This window comes from Macaca mulatta, chromosome 2, assembly GCF_049350105.2.
Source record: "Macaca mulatta isolate MMU2019108-1 chromosome 2, T2T-MMU8v2.0, whole genome shotgun sequence".
NCBI classification, from domain to species: Eukaryota; Metazoa; Chordata; class Mammalia; order Primates; family Cercopithecidae; genus Macaca; species Macaca mulatta.
The window spans coordinates 3,039,809-3,059,738 of record NC_133407.1 but is presented as its reverse complement, the minus strand read 5'-3'; the positions used below and the strand labels follow the sequence as shown (position 1 = coordinate 3,059,738).

General features: G+C 49.2%; 1 long non-coding RNA gene across 1 annotated transcript; it reads right to left on the bottom strand.

Moving 5' to 3' along the window:
* Positions 1-2,867: 2,867 nt before the first annotated feature.
* On the bottom strand, positions 2,868-18,154 carry LOC144338968 (uncharacterized). The gene is made up of 3 exons (XR_013413475.1): positions 17,273-18,154; positions 8,569-8,890; positions 2,868-3,541 (listed from the first exon to the last, which is right to left on the bottom strand). It is a non-coding gene; the product is annotated as an uncharacterized LOC144338968 (long non-coding RNA).
* Positions 18,155-19,930: the final 1,776 nt, after the last annotated feature.

Here is a 19,930-nt window from a genome sequence, read left to right as displayed (position 1 = left end):
CTGGGTGGAAATTAGTATTCTAATCACACCTCCAGTGTCAGTAATCCCTTCTGCTTGGGCAGTACTTGGGAGTTTTCAAAGTACATTCACATCAGAGGCCGGCAAGGTAGGCAGGACAGACATCAGAGAGCAGGGCTGTCCCCATCTCATAAACTGGACAAAACTGAAACTCAGGGGCGGCTTGTCCAAGGTCACAGCACATCACTGGGAGACCCAGAACTGGAGCCTGGGCTGACGGCCCTGCTGTTGCCATTTCTGGCTTTGTCTATGGGGTTTCCAGCTCCACTAAGGCCACAGCAGCCTTTCTGGCCAAGATAAGCAGCGGGTATCTATTCCTATTTTCAGCATTTTCCCATGACAAGCAGCCCCTCTTAGAAAAGGGAGGGGGTGGCTCACATCTGTAATCCCAGCACTTTGGGAGGCTGAGGTGGGCGGATCATGAGGTCAGGAGTTTGAGACCAGCTTGGCCAACATGGTGAAACCCTGTCTCTACTAAAAGTCAAAAAATTAGACGGACATGGTGGCACACACCTGTATTCCCAGCTACTCAAGAGCCTGAGGCAGGACAATCATTGGAACCCGGGAGGCAGAGGTTGCAGTGAGCCGAGATCGTGCCATTGCACTCCAGCCTGGGTGACAGAGTGAGACTCCATCTCAAAAAAAAAAAAAAAAAAAAAAAAAAAAGGAAAGGGAGGGAGCCCTGTAAGCGGACAAAAATCATGCAACTGACACTCTCCGTGCCGCAGCCGAGCCCTGGCCAACCTAGGAAAGTGGGTGTCAGGAAGCCTGAGGTCAGTATTCAGCTCAGCAATCAATTCTCTGGGGGGCTTTGGTCAGGAGGAAATTTCTTTTTGAGTCTGTTTCTTCTTCTGTAAGATGAGATGAAGGATGAAAATCACTATATTTAAACAACTCACATGAGAATCGCTTGAAAAGTTTGTACAAAACCCAGATCCTGGGGCTACACAGCAGGCCGAGAGGATCAGCTCTGGGCTTGGGGAAATCCGTGGGAGCCCACGGTGTGAAGCAGTTTCCTGGGTGACTCTGAGGTCCACTGACATCTGAGACCACAAGACCCGATGGCCCCAGGGGCCTTCCCTGCTCTGACGTCCAATTGTTTGAGGTGTGGGAAGTGTGGCGAGTGCACTCTGGCTCTGATGATTTCCTCCCGTGTTTTCGTCTTTGTAGTGGACTCAGGGTCATGGAAGTGGAAAAATACCTTGAACAGATACTAGAGTGCAGTCTGTTCAGGAAAAGCGCGACAAGTACCAGAAGACCCGGGAGGGCTGGGGTTTACATTCCCACGAGGCGGTGAGCCAGCTGTGGGTTCTTGGGCTTCCGAGTGAAAGGTGCTTCCCAGGCCCCAGTCTGGGGTGTACCAGGTGTCCCGCCCACGGACATGTCTCAACAATAGAACGATTTCTTTGGTGTGGCCTCCACCCAAGTCCCTCTAAAGACTCTTCCTGGCTCCAAATGGTCACCTTCCCCCTGCCCCATTCCTAAGGAGCCCCTAACTTTCAGGCTGCCAAGGCGGCCCTGTCCACTCTTGGAGCATCTGCATGCGTGGCGCCCACGTGCTTGGCTATGTGGAGAAGCCAAACGTCACTTCCCTGCTGGCCCCAGACTAAACCAGTTATGGTTCTTGGCTGCAAACAAGAAAAACTCATTTTGGCTGACTTAACGGAAAAGGAATTTATTTAAGGATATTGGGTAGCATTGAGACCCACCACGAAGGCTGGAGAACCAGGTTTGAAAGACAAATTTGGCCGCCTCCCAGAAAGACGCATGCTGTGGGAATTTCCCTAAAACTAAAAAGGTGCTGTGTGTCCCATGAAATGACAAAGGCCTCTCACATGTGGGTGCAGCAACCTGGAGGAGCCTACACCCCAGAGAAACGTTGGTGATTTTTGCTGTGGCTGTTGCCAACAACTGCGTTTTCCTGTTCCTCCCTCCAGGTTTCAAATTCCATATGCATCTGATCTGGGAAGGGCTCTGCCAGGAACCACCTCCTTTGCTCCACTCCATTAATCCCTCCTGACACTATAATCATGTTTCCCATGCAGCCGGTGGAGCTGCCAGCTCCTGGCCTCTGATCCCAGACAAACCCTTTTCCGCTGCAGCCTCCACCACTCACACACAAACATCCTATCCCGTGTCTCCCTAGCCCATCCCACTTTCCTGGAAAAGGGACATTTGATCTCCAGAACCATTCACTGGGATCACATTTTTTTCTACAATAATTTTTCTCTCTAATTCCATCGATCAACAAATATTTACCAGGCACCTGCTATGTGCCAGTTACTATGCCAGGGATGAGGGGTGAAAAAAACGCTATCTTCATGGAGCTTAGAGTATCATGAGGACACAGAGATTGATCAAAGAATCAGTTATCTTATTATCAACTCTCAGTACTATGAAAGAAATGATCACAAAAACCTTGAATCTTTAGTAGGGAGATCTGATCTGGTCTGGGAAGTTTCCTTGGGAAGGTGACATTTGAGTTAAGATGTGGAGGATGAGTGAGAGTCGGTGGGAGGAAGGGAAAGGGAGGAAGGAAGGCTGGAAGAAAGGAAGGGTGGGCATTCTACACAGAGGGAAAGTATGGGAAAGGGTTCTGAGTAGACCTGTCTTCTCTGCGAAATCAAAGAAAGCGGGGTGACTGGAGCTCACACTGTGGGTGAGAGGGATGGTGGTGCTGCCCCAGGCTGGGGAGGTAGGCAGGGGCTAGACCAGCAGGGCATCGGGCGTTGCACTGCAGCCTGAGTGACAGAGTGAGACTCCATCTCAAAAATTAAAAAAAAAAAAAAGGAAAGGGAGGGGGCCCTGTAAGTGGACAAAAATCATGCAACTGACACTCTCCATGCCCCAGCCAAGCCCTGGCCAACCTAGGAAAGTGGGTGTCAGGAAGCCTGAGTTCCAGGCTTGCACACACATGATGGATTTTAGTTTTTACCAAAGAGCAACAAAGAACTTTGTTAAAAATAATGTCAGGAGGAGTTGGGGCCTGCTGTGTGAACAGATTGGAGACAGCAAAAGTGGATTAGGGGGCCTGTGAGGAGTCCAGGTGAGAGATAATAAATACTGTCTTGGACTAGTGGCTGTATAATAGGGCCAAGAGAGCAGAGTCAAGACATAGTTTGGAAGTGAAATTGACAGGACTTGATGATAAGCAGAATATGGAGTGAGGTAGGGGTGAAGGAGACCGTGTGTCCAAGGTGACTCTGAGGTTTGTGGTGGATGGTGTTAGAGGAACACTTATTCCCCGCTCCTCATATTTCCTGATGGAGGGTCTTCTGTTGGAGTAACAGCCCCTTGTTCCTTACATGATGGTGTGTTAGGGAGGAGGATCTGGGCTGGGGCAGCTCAGCGCCTTCTGGGTTTTTGAATCACCCCTGTTTGCCACGAACAGATGTGATCTCTCTGCTCTCTGGGCCACACAGTGAGCTTGGTGGGGTCGGCTGTATCCACCCCATCCCCCTGAGAAGCCTGCAATGTGGGAGGCAGTGTCAGCGAAGGGTGGCATAGCCAGTCTGATCGGGACCTGGAAACAGAAAAGAAGGCGTCATTTTCTCTAGACCTTCCCAGCACCTAGAGGAGTTATTTGCTAAGGCAGGGAACACGGGAGGAAAAGCAGGCTTTGAGAGAGAATAACCATGAATTCAACTTTGGAACCCTTTTCTGGCCACTTTGATATCTTAACTTTGACTTAAATATCCCATGAAATCAGTATATTTGCCCATGTACACGTTTTTTAAAAAATTAAAAGGGGCATTAACTAATCAAAGTAAGAATTTTCTAAAATTTTGCTTTGGTAGGTCAGCCTGGACTTACAAATCCAAGCCAGATGGAGTCTCCTCAGAGAGTCAGTGACCTGGCTGCATCCTGGGGGATACTAACAGTAATAACTACCATCATCAGGCACTTAACACACGCCCCGTACTGTGCTAAGATGATCACGTGTAATCTTTGCAATACCCTACGAGAGGCACTTTTATTATTCCTACTTTTCAGATGGAGAAACTGAGGCCCAGAGAGGTTAAATGACCTCAGCAAGGCCATCTAGCTAATGAGAGGTGAATCTAGGATTCCAGAGCTCTTGCTCTTAAATGCTATGCTGAAAGAGAGGATGTGCTGGAAGATTTTTGACCGATTGTGTGAAAAGTAAGAAGCACAATTGTGGCCTTTTTGGCTTTTTTTTTTTTTTATAGATGGAATTTCCCTGTGTTGCCCAGGCTGGCAGCATAGCGGTCCTCCCCACCTCAGCCTACTGAGTAGCTGGGATTAGGTGCGTGCCATCATGCCCCGCCAGCACACTTGTGTTTTGTGCTCTTGGCTGAGAGATTCTTAGGACCCACTGGCCCTATTCATCTCTTCGTTCCTCTCCCCAATCCGTGTGTGTCCTGTGAGCCTTCGCAGCAGCCACCTGATCTCAGAGTTCTCTTCTTCCCTCTCTTCAGGCACTTTGCAGACATCCTCCTCCACTCATCTAACACGGAGACAACCTATCTGGTAAAGCCTCTCAAATCCAGCCAGAATCATCTGGAAGAGGTTAGCAGGCCGGCAGGAAGGCCAGCCTGAAATGGACTTAGCTGGGATTCTGCCCGGGGCCCTCACATTAGCTGTGCAATGCAACCTCTGCCCAGAGTGCAAAACAGAATGCTTCTGGAGCTGCTCGTGACATCACCTCGCTGTGGCCACCACACTGTCCCCATTTGCTTTGGAAAGTAATGCCATTATGAAATATGGTATCCCCTGTAGCTCTGCATCGGAAGCAGGGCACACACGGACTCCCTCCCCATTCCAGCAGGCATGGTCTCAATGCCCCTGCACCTGGGCCTCTGGCCAGGGGCCTCCATAGCTGCCTGCAGGAGTGAGTACACTGCGGTCTGAGCACCTGGCCGTAGCCCTCCACCCTTACCCTGTGCGTCCCTAAAGCCTCCTGTGTCAAATGAAGTCATCATTATCCCCACCTCGTGAGCCGTCACAAGAATAAATAATTTAATATATGCAAGATGCTTGGCACCGAGTGTTATAAAACTCGATGACGATGATAGTTTGCTTCATCATCATCATCGTCATCACAACCACCACCATCCAGTACATGGTTTCCCGCCTTTGCACTTTTAAAGAAGGAAAACCAACTGCCATGTGTAATATGATTTATTTACTATTTCGTTGAAACCAACTTTAAATAAACTCACTTTTAAAACACAGCCTTGGCTGGGCACGGTGGCTCACGCCTATAATCCCAACACTTTGGGAGACCGAGGTGGGTGGATCACTTGAGACCAGGAGTTCGAGACCAGTCTGATCAACATGGTGAAACCCCGTCTCTACTAAAAATACAAAAAATTAACTGGGCGTGGTGGCACACACTTATAATCCCAGCTACTCGGGAGGCTGAGGCAGCAGAATTGCTTGAAACCAGGAGGCAGAGATTGCAGTGAGCCGAGATCGTGCCACTGCACTCCAGCCTGGGTGACAGAGCAAGACTGTCTCGGAAAAAAAAAAAAAAAAAAAAAAAAAAAGCCTCTTCCTAATTAACAATATCCTTGAAATCATAGGTTTAATGGTTCTAGTTGTATTGTTAAAAGCTCATTACAGTAAATACATGCCTATTAGCATTATCATTTAGCCTTGCAGCACGAGGTCACCTTGTGCTGACTGGTGGTCCTCACACCTCTCTTTGAAGCCCACCTGTGCAGGCCAAGGCCTTGCACATCTCTGGGTCTCCTTGTCTGTAAAACAGGTGCAGCGTGATGATGACACTGCCCCAGGACTGTTGTCACATACTGTGGGATGCGGTTTTGACCATGCTTTGTAAACTGCAATTTGTCAGTGGAGTTGATATCATAGGGTCTCACACGTCCACCTCATTCCAGATGTCCTGGGATGTTCGTTCTCTAGAAGCTCTAGCAGCTCACCCAGGTTTGCAAAAGGAACAGCTTATAATGAGCCCTCTCCTCTCCCATCCCACTTCTCCTGGGAATTTGTGGGGCTGTCACTCAGGCATGTTTTTTTCCTCTTGTGTTTCCTCTTCTTGGGCTAGAACAGCCCCCAAAGCCTATTTTAATCCTTTGTCCCCATTTGGCATCCAGCCTTCCTCTTATCTTGACTTCACTGAGGGTATTAGGTCCATTTGCTGTACTCAGGAGGTGGCACCCCCAAACCGAGGCCCGCCAGCATAGCCTCCAGCCTGGCTGGGCAAACTGCTCCAGGCTTCAAAAAGCAGAAACTCCCAGTTTTCTGTCCCCTGGCTGTGGGCTCTCCTCTTGCTTGCTTGCCTGCCCACCTAAATCACAGGTCCAGAAACATCTTTTCTCTGGACCTAACCAGCAGAGGCTCACATTCTGCTTCTTCCTTCCGCGTGGTAATTCATTAGGCATTCCCTCTGATCCGAGCTTCTCTTCCTCTCTCCCCATGAGCCAACAGGGTAAAATCTCCAAGAGAGGCCTTGGGGCACCTTCTGCTCCAAAAGGAGAAGACCGCAGCCTGGTGGGGCTATGATGTGGGCAGAGGAGAGGCTGGGAGTAAATTCCGGGGCTGGTGCCTGGAATACTTTGCATTTCTCTGACCCTGCCCTGCCTAGCCGGCACCCAGAGCTTCACAAATGCCCATTTAGAAGGCCGCACACTGCTAGTGTGGTGAGGTCCTTGTGACTGGCTGGCCCCCATCAGACACAGGAAAAGTAGAGGCAGCTGGGGACAAACTTTAGAAAACTGATGACAACATGATTCCTTTTGTTTTATGAGAGAAAGGAAAAATGCACGTAAAACAAACCCAGAATGTCCACCTGAAGAGTGGAAGGGAACAGTGGTTTTCAGTTTATAATACAATTGTACTCTTAGCCTATCCATGCACCATTGCATCCAGAAGGATGTACAAAACAGCCCTCCAAGATTGACTTGTGTTGGGCCAGGCGCAGTGGCTCATGCCTGTAATCCCAGCACTTTGGGGGGCCGAGACGGGTGGATCGCTTGAGGTCAGGGGTTTGAGACCAGCCTGGCCAACATGGTGAAACCCTGTTGCTACCCAAAATACAAAAATTAGCCAGGTGTGGTGGCACACACCTGTAATCCAGCTACTCGGGAGGCTGAGGCAAGAGAATCGCTTGAACCAGGAGGCGGAGGTTGCGGTGAGCTGAGATCACACCACTGCACTCCAGCCTGGGCGACAGAGCGAGACTCTGTCTCAAAAAAAAGATTGCGTTGTGTCTTCCCGGTCAGAGTATGTGAAGGTCGGGGGTCCAATCGAGGAATCCCTGGGCCCTCCTCAGCCCTAGGTCCTTCCAGCTTGGCCTGAGGGCCTCCCCGCACATTTGGTCCTCTCTCCTTTCACTCCGCACCCACACTCCAATTCCTGCCCCTTTGGACTTCTTCAACCTACTGCTCCCACTCCCAGGCCATGCCTTGGGTCCTCAGGCTCTAAGACAGGTCAGGCTTTTGGTCACATTGGGTTCTGCTTTATCTGAGCAGGGACTGTGCTGGGGGCTGGTGGGAGAAGCAGGCTGGTGGATTTTATAAGGCATGTTAACCTTGCTCTCTGTCCAGCTGGCCTCCCCTTGGTGCAGTTTCTGTACACGGAGATTCTTACAGAATCGCTACCCTCCCTCTCCTTTGAGCTGGCCTAGCTTTGGCTTATTATCGGCCCCAGGAAAGGGCAGGGGACTGGGGTGTGGGTTAGAGGGACATAAAAGTTCATTCTGCCTTATACGCTTCATTTTCTCACAGCATGTATTTCATTGTACTACTGGCAACTGTCATCTCTTATAAATGAGGTTCATAAATAGTTGTTCCAGCTTATGGAATTCTGGAGAAAAAAGCTGCCAGAACAGTGATAGGGTGCACTTCCCACAACATTAAACAAACTGAAGGTATCTGTGAGTGTCAGCCCACATCATGACAGCCTCATGTGGTGGGATAGTTAGAAGGTGATGCAGGGACATTCAACAGTGGATATTATAACGACAGTAAGATAAGAGTTACTACAATCAAACTACCGCCTAGCTACTCGGCCCCGGGTTGGACGGTGACGATTCAAAATTAAAAGACGTGGTCTCTGCTCAGGGGCTCCCGGTCTAGGCCACTTTGACGCAGAAGAATTTGAAATGACCCTTCAAATCCACTCTTCTGTCACCACTGACCTCAACTGACGGGCATCAGCATGCCATCAGACGGGTACACGTGTGATGAACGATCAGGCACCTGACCTTTTATTCCTTCTTCATGTCATGCCTAAATTTGGTGCGCACAGTACATGCCTGCAAGCCTTTTACGTTTTCATCCACATCAGTATTCATTTCTGCTTCTCAGCCACATTCGCAAAAATGAGAAGGAAGTGTGCTTATTCATTTAGATTTGCCATGAGCAGGGAATCTGCCCAGCCGCACACCTGGATCATATTTTGCTAATGATGTTGATGTCGACGTTGACCAAAGCTTGATAATTCAGTAACTATGTAATGTGTCTTATTTTTAAAGGAAAGCTTGGCTGGATCCCAACTAAAGCCATAGACAGAATTCAGAAGAGGTTTAAGAAAATAGTAAAAGAAAAAGGTTTGCAAACCCACCAGATGAGAGAACAGTGCTCCTCCTGGCAGTCTCATCTGCCTCTGGTAATGTTCAGGTCACCCCGTGAATGACACAATGTCCCTGTGGGCCTCATCCCATCTGCTTCTGTTTGTCATGGCCCAGGGCCCATCAGTCCCTCAATGCTGCCCTTCCTGCCTCCCAGGCAGGTCTGGGTTTCTGTGAGTCACTCTCACAGCAGCCGTGACCCGTGCAACATCTCAGAGTTTCTCAGCACAACAATTCATCATGTGCCTCGATGTTCATCCAGCAACATCAGGAGGAAACTGCCAGATATTGTTCTATGCCGAGTCGAAAGCTGTCCTGCAAAACAACAGTGCAATTGAAGAGTGAAAGTTGCTTCCAAAGCTAAAGCCAAACAAATGCAATCTTGAGATATTTTGTGGGTCGAATTAAATGTTTTGTTTGTTTTTTTTTGAGACAGGGTCTCACTCTGTCGCCCAGACAGGAGTGCAGTGGCGGGATCGCCACTCGCTGCAACGTCTGCCTCCTGGGCTCAAGCGATTCTCCCGCCTCAGCCTTTCAAGTGGCTGGGACTACGGGCACATGCCACCATACCTGGCTAATTTTTGTATTTTTTGTAAAGATGAGGTTTCACCATGTTGGCCAGGATGGTATCGATCTCTTGACCTTGTGATCCGCCCACCTCAGCCTCCCAAAGTGTTGGGATTACAGGCGTGAGCCACCGCGCCCAGTGAGAATTCCTTTCTTTCACATCCACGTCTTTCTCTCTCTCACACATGCCCCATACTAGCCATCCTAGGCAAATCTAACATCATCAGCAAAATATGATCCAGGTGTGTGGCTGAGCAGATCCTGGCACAAGACAAATCTAAAGGATTTTGCCATGTTGCCCAGGTTTGTCTCAAACTCCTGGGCTCAAGCAATCTGCCCTCCTCGGCCTCCTAAAGTTCTGGGATTATAGGCACGAGCTACCATGCCATGCCTAGATGCTTTGGTATCAGAGACATGACTGATACCCTGGGAGTCCCTCATAGAGGGCTTCTCTACTCCAGAGACCAGCGCTGATAGTCAGCTGATGTGCAAGATAAAAACAAATCCATCCTTCCTGCTTCCTTGAACCCTCTCATCTGTGGAAGCTCTAAGGGAAGGGACTGGTTTGGCTTCCACTTTGATAGAATGGGCAGCAGTCACACGGCCCATTCAGTGATAGAAGAGCTCTAGATCCATTTTTTATTCTAAGACCTCTGGTAGCTTCACAACTTCCTTTGAAGTTTGCCTGGTCATGTCTCTGTCTCTGGCCTGAGATACTCCAGCTACACAATGCAATGAGAACTATTTGGCAGTCTTTGTATCTCCGTGTGCCTGAAAGGTGTGCCCTCCTTGGCCAGGAAACTAGAAATACCAGCTTGTGGGAGCTGGGATGGGCTAGGACCACCTTCTCTGAAGATGTTGCAAATGTAAGGCAAGGAGGTTGAAAACCAAATGTATAGGATGCCAAGCAGAGATGAGCGTGAAAGCGAAAAGAAAGGTGACCAAGACTGATGCATAACAGAATCGGGAGAATGACGCTGGTTCCCAAGAGTGGTTATTATGCCACTGGTTCTCATCGGGGGCCAAAGGCCCTCTGTGGGATTGTGAAGATTTGCAAATGTGTCCGATAACCTGAGTATTTTCTTTGTCTTTGATTGTGTTTCAATTTGAGAAACAGAGAGGAAGGAAGATGGCTAGTATGGGGCATGTGTGAGACACAGAAAGATGTGGATGTGAAAGAAAGGAATTCTCACTGGGTACGGTGGCTCACGCCTGTAATCCCAGCTACTCGGGAGGGTGAGGCGGGCGGATCACAAGGTCAAGAGATCGATACCATCCTGGCCAACATGGTGAAACCTCATCTCTACTAAAAATACAAAAATTAGCTGGGCGTGGTAGTATGTGCCTGTAGTACCAGCTACTCGGGAGGTTGAGGTAGGAGAATCACTTGAACCCGGAAGGCAGAGCTTGCAGTGAGCCGAGATCGTGCCACTGCACTCCAGCCTGGGCGACAGAGCAAGACTCCATCTCAAAAAAAAAAAAAAAAAAAAAAAGGAAGGAATTTCCCAACTAATATCTGAGATTTGCCAACAGCCAGAAAAACATATTAGTTAAGTACTACCCCGGGCCACCTAATTCCAGGTCCTTAGAAATCCTGTGGAACAGTTTTAACCTGACAGCCTCCTATTCACCCAGACATGTATTTCACATTCCTCAGTTTCTAGCCAAGGAAGGGAAGGATGAGGAGCCGGTGGAGCTGTAGAGAGCCTGGACCAACAATCAGAGGAGCGTGAGTTTCGTGCTGGCTCAGACACCGGCAGTATGATCTGTCTTTTACTTGGTCTGTCTTGGAGCCCCTGGACATGCCGAAAATAATCTTTTACAGCTTTTGAGTGCTTTGCTGGTGGCAGTAGCTGAGGGAATGGAAATTTGGAGAGCAAAAACCAAACCACAGCAATCTGTTGGCCATAGCAAGCCATACTGCAGACCGCCCTCAATGCCATTCGAGTCATCATTTATCACTGACTCCTCTTTGCGGGTCACCTGCTGACTGTGGCCTGCCACTTCAGCAAAGCTGGTGGGAACAGGTGCTCTAATGTGCTGACAGCATCAGAGAGTAACACTTGAATTGAGAAAACTGGGGTTTGGGGGGGAAATACTCTAGTTATGGGTTCATATTTCTGCTTCTCCACTTAGATTACAAAGCTCTCTAGGGCAAAGACTATGCTTTTGAAGCCCCAAGGCCTAGCAGAGGGCTTGGCCCATGGAAATGCTCAACAAATGCTTGTGAATGAGAGACAAGGAGGGAAAGAGGGAGTGGGTTCTTTCCAAGGTCACACTGCAGACGTACCCCAACAGTGGAGGCCGCTGTCCCCCTCAGCATCCAGCTCTAGTTGATGTTCTCCGGCGGGTCAGGCTGGTTATGTCTATTTCCCAGAAAGTGTCACTGATACCATCAGACCCCAAGGCATCTGCTGTTCCGCAGCAGCCTCCCCTGGTCTGTGATGTGGACGATATCAGAGGAGCCAAGATTGTCTTTGTCTCAACTCTCCTGTCGGGGGCGCTAAGCCTGGGGTATCCACTCAGGCTAGGAATGGGTGGTCTAATGTGCTGAGAGCATCGCAGAGCAGATTCAAGATCCTCTTGAATTGAGTGGATCTGAGAGTATCAGGGCTGGGATGCTGGCCTTTTACAGATAAGAAAACTGGGACTCAGGGTCCGGGGCTGGCGGGACCCAGGGGTGGGGCATGGCCCCACAGGGAGGGGAGCCCAGGAGAGTCAAGGGCAAAGCCCTCAGGGTACAGGCAGGATCGAGCCTAACAGACCACCCTAGCAAGGCATTCATGCAATGGGGTGGCAGGATTCTGGAAAAGTCCATGAGAAAGGACCTGGGAAGCTGAGGGCCAGAGAGCACAGGGGACCCACTCAATCTCATCCAGTGTCAGGGGCAGAGACAGATGAAAGGCAGGATCTGGTCTCTTCACAGGAGGGAGTGGCTGGATTGGAAGAGAGAGAAGGAGAGGGAACCCATGTAAATCCCCGAGGCAATGGAGCCTCACCCCAAGTATGTTGGGAGTAGGGACAGAGGGTATTGGGGAGCTGTTAAGGGAGCCGAGCCCACCTGGATCATTCTGCGTTGTCCTAGACCCTGCTCCACTTTCTACCGGCTCTGGGAATTCACCTCTGCTCTGCCTTTTGCACAGTCCCCACTCTGAGAATGGGGAGGGGCCCAGAGTCGGGTATGACCCTCTTCAAAGCAACCTCCAGCATCAGGGCCCTGTCAGTGATGTGACTTTCAGCAACATCCAGACACTTACTGGGTATCCCTTGTGTCCCCAGTTAGTGCCGGACCCAAGCTTGGTCCCTGCCCCAGTGGTCTCATGATCTTGTTGGGGAAGTAGGGGGACATTTAAGGCACCCAGTACAAGGCACGCCAAGGCAGGCATGGCTCCTGGTATAACCAGTGGGTTGTTAGAAGAAGCAGAGAAGAGCCTCATGGGCACGCTGGCTTCTTGGAGGAGATGAGGCTGGAACTGGAGCTTGAGCATTACATGCTGGGTTAGGAGTTTCGAGTAAAACCACTGCAGTAAGAATACACACGGTTTCTCACAGGGGTAGAGGGAAGGGAATTTGTTAGGGCAGCCTCAGAGTCATCAGGTAAAAGCCTGTGTTTTGTTTTTTTTTTTCTTTGAGATGGAGTTTTGCTCTTGTCTCCCAGGCTGGAGTGCAATGGCACGATCTCGGCTCACTGCAACCTCCGCCTCCTGGGTTCAGGTGATTCGCCTGCCTCAGCCTCCCTAGTAGCTGGGATTACAGGTGCCAGCCACCATGCCCGACTAATTTTTGTAGTTTTAGTAGAGACAGGGTTTCACCATGTTGATCAGCCAGGTCTCAAACTCCTGACCTCAGGTGATCCACCCTTCTTGGCCTCCCAAAGTGCTGGGATTACAGGCGTGAGCCACCGTGCCTGGCCGGGCCTGTGTTTTTTAAACATTTTTTAATCAGCACAGTAATCCTTTGTTGAAGGAATCTCTACTCAGAATGTGTCAACCTGCTGAAAGCAGAATTGCTCTATCCTCTCAGCTTCCCTCTTACCCCCGTGTTACACCTCAGCCCTGCGGGCACCTCAGAAAATGAAAGGAACTTTACAGCAGGACTAGTTCAACCTCATTATTGGACCAGAGGGGAAACTGAGGCATGGAGCGCAGAAGGGACAAGCTCAAGCTCAGGGTTTTTTCCACCAGTCCTTGCTGCTTCCTGAATGAGGCGAGAGTGGAGCTACTTTCAGCAGGTGAAGGGATGTAGCTTCCACAAGATGGAGAACCTTGGAATGTGTTTGGACAAGGACATTCTTTCTGTCATTCCAGTTTGACGGACCAGCTAGTGCTGCAATCTCTTGATGTTTCCTTTTTTTTTTTTTTTGAGACAGAGTCTTGCTCTGTTGCCCAGGCTGGACTGCAATGGCACAATCTCAGCTCACTGCAACCCCCACCTCCCAGATTCAAGAGATTCTCCTGCCTCAGCCTCCCGAGTAGCTGGGATTACAGGCATGCCCCACCACACCTGGCCAATTTTTGCATTTTTAGTAGAGACGGGGTTCACCATGTTGGTCAGGCTGCTCTCGAACTCCTGTCCTCAGGTGATCCATCTGCCTCGGCCTCCCGAAGTGCTAGGATTACAGGCGTGAGCCACTGCGCCTGGCCTATGTTTCAATTCTTTCATTGAGAAGACTAGCATATTCAAATCACCTGAGAAATAGCTCTAGCAATGCAAGGTTATAAAAACTAGTGGGGATGGTGGTTTGGGATAAAGAGGGACATGTCATTCGGTTAAGTTTTGGTAAATAGCTGAACCGACAGTGAATAAGTTCCATGGAAGAATCAGTGCTTCCTTCAGCTGCAGCCTACAGTGTGCCCATTCATTCCTTGGCCAAACGATGTGACTTTAATGAGGAACTCAAAAATAACCTTCAAAGCCCTGCCTTGAGCTCACAACTAATGCAAGGAACTGATCAACATCTGTGGAAGCTACGCAAGACCGTCTGCCTCTGTCGTTCCTGGGGTTTATCTTGGCCAGGGCTCCTTCTAGTCGGTTTCTGCCAGTTTTTGTGACAAATCTTAGTTTCAGTGACCTTGAGAAGGCTAACTGGGACTTGGGGTGAGGTGAAACATCTAAGAAAGGCAGGACATGCATTGATTCTTTCTTGCTTATTCTTTCATACACGCAAACCGAGAAATGCTATTGGAGAAAATCAGTCACTGAGGTCTCAGAGTCAAACTGCCCCGCCACAGTTGACCAGGAGAGCTGCTCTCCCGAGCCTTGATTCCCCTAGCACCACGCACCACAGTTCGTACAGATGCATTCTCTCATTTGAGTCTCACAAACATGCTGTGAGGCAGAGCAGTTAGGCGTTGTTCTCATTTGAGAGATGGGTCAGAGAGAGAAGGAGGCTTGCCCAAGATGGTGTTGCTAGTTAGCATGTCTTCAAATACTCATTTGTTTACACTTCTTTATGAATGATATTTGTTATTAGAGCATGGAGCCAGAGCTGCAGACTTGCTCCCTAGCACCCTTTTGGCCCCATCAGGCTCTTTCACCTAAGGATATAAATAAAAATGGATTTTCCACTGGAAACAGGTCAAATGACTTAATACGGCCATAGAGAATTCAGAGTAAGCTGGTAAATCCTAAGTGAGTCATGCTTCATTTGAATAATAAACCAGACAAACGCCCAGGCCTGCAGCAGAAAGAAATAGGATTATACAGTTAGAGGAATTCGTTTATTGAGACCAATGGCGTTTAGACATTTCTAAGGCATGAAAACCATTCTCTCTTCTCTTCTCTTCTCTTCTCTTCTCTTCTCTTTTCTTTCTTTTTTCTTTTTTTAGTCTTGCTCTTGTTGCCCAGGCTGGAGTGCAATGGCACGATCTCGGCTCACTGCAACCTCCGCCTCCCGGGTTCAAGTGATTCTCCTGCCTCAGCCTCCCCAGTAGCTGGGATTACAGGTGTATATCACCATGCCTGGCTAATTTTTTGTGTCTTTAGTAGAGACGGGGTTTCACCATGTTGGCCAGCCTGGTCTCAAACTCCTGATCTCAGGTGATCCACCCGCCTCGGCCTCCCAAAGTGCTGGGATTACAGGCATGAGCCACCGCACCTGGCCAGACATTCTTAAGATGAAGTCTTGCCAGGCAGTTGAATGGAAAACCCTATCAAAGCAGCTTTTCTGAAGAACACGAGGCCCCACTTAGCATCTGTGGGAAACCCTCTCAGTTACAGATGAGAAAACAGGCCTGGAGGCCCCGGGGGATCTGAGCTGGGGCTGGAACCCCAAGGCAGTGTCACTCCCATTGGAGGCTCCTCACGAAGAATCAGCTGATGGTCCCAACTCAGTTTTTGCCCATGTTTTCCTCTGTTCCCCATATTTCTAAATATATCTTACCCTTTCTATCTCCTTTGCTCAAGTTACTTCCTCTTCTCAGAATGCATTTTCACCTATGAAACTTGCATTTCCCCTCCAGACCCGGATCAAGGAGATCTCCCTCCCCCACTCTGCACCTTCCTTGCCATGAAGCTCTCCCTAAGGGCCACAGCTAGACAGACTTACAGTCCCATTTCTGAGTTTCGTTAGAACTTTTGGCGACACTCTTAGGACGTTCTGCTTTGTCTCGGAGTCATTTGAGACTTAATTTCACCCCCTGAGATTTCATCCTTCTTGGGTTCTGTGATACGGTCCTCATCACAGGGTCTTTTTTTGTAGTGTGCGTGTGTGTGTGCGTGTGTGTGCGCGTGTGGGTGCATGTGTGTGTGTGTGTGCGCGCGTGTGTGTGCGCGTGTGTGTGCGTGTGTGTGCGTGTGTGTGCGCGTGTGTGTGCACGTGTGGGTGCGTGTGTGTGCGCGTGTGCGTGCGTGTGTATGGGTATGTGTGCGTGTGTGTGCATGTGTGCGTGTGCATGTGTGCGTGCATATGTGTGTGTGTTTAATGGAATCTATGTACAGAATCACTTTCCTTTCTGAATACCCAAGTTCTGGAGTCAGCCGAGCTTGGGTCCCCATCCTGGCCCCGCCATTTCCTAGGAAAGTCACGTCATTTCTCAGAGTTTTTGTATCTTCAGCCATTACACATGCCCACTCTTCTGTGAAGAGCCAGAGACAGGGTATCGTCAGGGGCATTTATAAACTACAGGCTGCCTTGATGGCTAGCGTATCGAGATCAGTAGGAAAAATTTTAAATTCAGTTCTAAGATCCTAAAAAATCGTGCAATGCCAAATAACTGGTTAATTTGGATGTTCTCTTTCCAGTGTGTTGCTTAGGCTTTATACGGTCTCAGGCTTCCTTCTACCTGTGTGTTCAGCCCCAAGTTCTTGTATTTGCTATTCTGGAAGTTAGCTCACTGTATTCTTACTGACTGAAACTGTCCCTTCATTTCTAAAATGGTTTTTGAGATCTACTATGCTACATTATTATGGGTTGAGTTGTATCCCCCCAAAAGATATGTCAAAGCCCTAACTCTTGGTACCTGTGAATTTGACTTATTTGGAAATACAGTCTTTGCCAATGTAATCAAGATGAGGTGATGCTGGAGCAGGGTGGGCCTGACTCCAATATGACTGAGCGTCCTCATAAGAAGAGGAGAAGAGACACAGTCATCGATGCAGAGGGAGGACTGCCATGTGAAGATGGAGGCAGAGGTGGGAGTGAGGCTGCCACAAGCCAAGGAAAGCCTGCAGTTACCAGAAGCTAGACAAGACAAGGAAGCCTCCTCCCCTAGAGGCTTCAGAGAGGGCGTGGCTCCACCAACACCCTGATTTCCGACGTCTAACCTCTAAAACTGCAACAAATAAATTTTTTTTAGTTAAAATTCCTGAGCTCAGGAGATCCGCCTGCCTCAGTCTCCTGAGTGGCTGGGACTACAGATGCGTGCCATCATGCCTGGCTGAAGTTTCTGTTGTCTTAAGCCACCTAGTTCGTGGTACTTTGTTACTGTGGCCCTAGGAAATGAACACACATGCAAACTGGGAAATTAGCAGAGAATAAGACGTGATCTGCCCTCATAAAACTTACACGGTCTGCCCTCATCAAATGAGGGAGGCGTGATGACAAACACAAATGAATAAGTATTAAAATGGCTGATTCTGCCAAGTATGCTGATGACATTGAACAGGGTCATGTAACATTTCAGTTCTTACCTGAAGGAAGAGAAGCCCATTGTGGGAGATGCAGACAGCAGCCAGATCGCCTAGGGTCTTGGGATGCTGTATGGGAAAATGGTTGTCACAGAGCCAGGGTGGCCACGGACAGACCGAACTGAATTATTCAAATGGATGCTGGTGGCTTGGAAGCACATGGCAGCAATGGAGAAGGAGTGAAGTGGACAGATTTGAGATACCTTGTGATGGTCGAGCCAGAAGATCCTGCTGATACGTTGGCCGTGGAGACGTGAGAAAGAGAGGAATCGAGGAGGAGTCTAGGTTTTTGGCTTAAGCCGAAACCATTTACTTTACTGAAATGGGTCACATTAGTGGGGGCTTATGTCGGGGATGAGAGGGAAGGAATCAAGAGTTCTGTTAGGGTTGAAATGCCTGTTAGATATCTTTTTGAAGATGCCAAGCAAGCCACTGGCTATGTGAGTCCAAAAGTCAAAGTCCGGTGTCCTTCACGCCGTCTGGTGATGAGATCTTTCCAAATATCAAGGCCTGCAGTGAGATTGGAGAGAGTTTCTTTCTTCCTATTGGAATATTTCTTTCTCCAGCGTTAGAGCTGGGTAGGTGCCCCCTGGGAGTCCCTGGATAAGTGCTAATGCCAAGAAACTTGCTAAGTAGCACTGAAGTTTTCAAATTTCTTCACAAAGTATATTGTGCTTCCACAGCTCCCTGCAGCATCTTCAGAGCGGTGTCTAGCTGCATCCGCAGAGCTGGGTCTCCTGAGGCTTCCAGGACAAGCCGGGTGGAAGGATGGGGAGAGCTGTAGGTGACCCTGGACAGTATTCCCAGGACTCCAGGCTCCCAGCTGTTTGCCAATTAAAGGAGAAACCTTTTGCTTTGTACAGACCCACTTTCCACACAAAGAGCTTGGGCGGGGGGTGGGGGAAAGAGCCAGCAACGCCTGCACTCTGGGCTGGCCGAGTCTCACGTGAGGGTGCTGACTCAGAAGCAGCAGTTGCTTGCCCTGGGAGCCTGCAGTCGTTGGCACAATCAAAGATCAATTAAAACATGCCATTCTGGTTTGCTCACCCTATGCCAGCCTCTCCAGGCACTTCCCCTCACTTTCAGCTCCTCCCAGAGTTCTTTGCTCCCTAATTAACTAGGAGCCCGATAGCCTGAGCAGGAGGCAAGCTGTACAGGCGTGAGGAGCACTGCGCCAGGAACCTACGCCCCAGGACCCGCTTTGACTCCACTGTAACTACTCCTGGGACCGTCAGCAAATCATTAAACTCCCTGGGCCTTGGGTGCCTCAACTAGGAAACGGGTGGTTATTGTCCACCTTCCTGTCAGCTGTTTTGGGGAATAATCTTGAGAGTGAAGAATGTATGGCCGGGCGCGGTGGCTCACGCCTGTAATCCCAGCACTTTGGGAGGCCAAGGCGGGCAGATCATGAGGTCAAGAGATCGAGACCATCCTGCCTAACATGGTGAAACCCCGTCTCTACTAAAAATACAAAACTGAACTGGGCGTGGTGGCAGGAGCCTGTAGTCCCAGCTACTCAGGAGGCTGAGGCAGGAGAATTGCTTGAACCCAGGAGGCGGAGGTTGCAATGAGCTGAGATCACACCACTGCACTCCAGCCTGGGCGACAGAGCAAGACTCCATCTCGAAAAAAAAAAAATGTACGTGGCCACACTCTGTAAATTGTAAATTCCTGTTTAAATTTAATGGATTATTTGATAGGTAACACATGCAATATGACAAAACACATTTTAACCCATATTAAAAGCAATTCTAAAAAAGTATTCCTTCTTTTTTAGTTGCAAAAGTGTTCGGGGGGAATAAGTCAATAATCCACAAACTTACAAAGTTTCTCACAGCTGACACCATTTCTCCTTGGCCCAGTGGCCCAGAGCGGGAGCTCTAACTGGGTGCACCGGAATGACTGCAGTGGTGCATTCCAGGAGCCTCTAAGGAAAGGTTGCCAGGTTAAGCAAATAAAAATATGGGATGGGCCAGGTGCAGTGGCTCACGCCTGTAATTGCAGCACTTTGGGAGGCTGAGATGGGAGGATTGCTTGAGTCCAAGAGTTTGAGAGCAGCCTGGGCAAAATAGTGAGACTTTGTCTCTACAAAAAATAAACAAAATTAGCCAGGTATAGTAGTGCAAACCTGTAGTCCCAGCTACTCAGGAGGCTAAGGTGGGAGGATCCCTTGAGCCTGGGAGGTTGAGGCTATAGTGAGCCATGCACCACTGACCTCCAGCCTGGGCGACAGAGGGAGACCCTGTCTCAAAAACAAACAAACAAACAAACAAACAAAAAACAGGATATCCACTTGAAATGAATTTCAGATAAACAATGAATAATTTTTTGTATGAGTATGTCCCAAATATTGCCTGGGATACGTGTATACTACTTTCATTGTTTACCCGAAATTAAAACCTAACCGGGTATCTTCTGTTTCATCCGGCAGCTCTGCAGGATGCCTGGGCAGCACGAAGCAGGAGACTCGGCCGCTTGAATCCCCAGTATGCCTCACAAAGGTCTCCAGGAGAGAGGCCTACCTTCAGGGGAGGGTCTCCTCGCACTTCAAGCTCTTTGGATTAAGAAATAGTTTATTGGCCGGGCGCGGTGGCTCAAGCCTGTAATCCCAGCACTTTGGGAGGCCGAGACGGGCGGATCACAAGGTCAGGAGATCGAGAC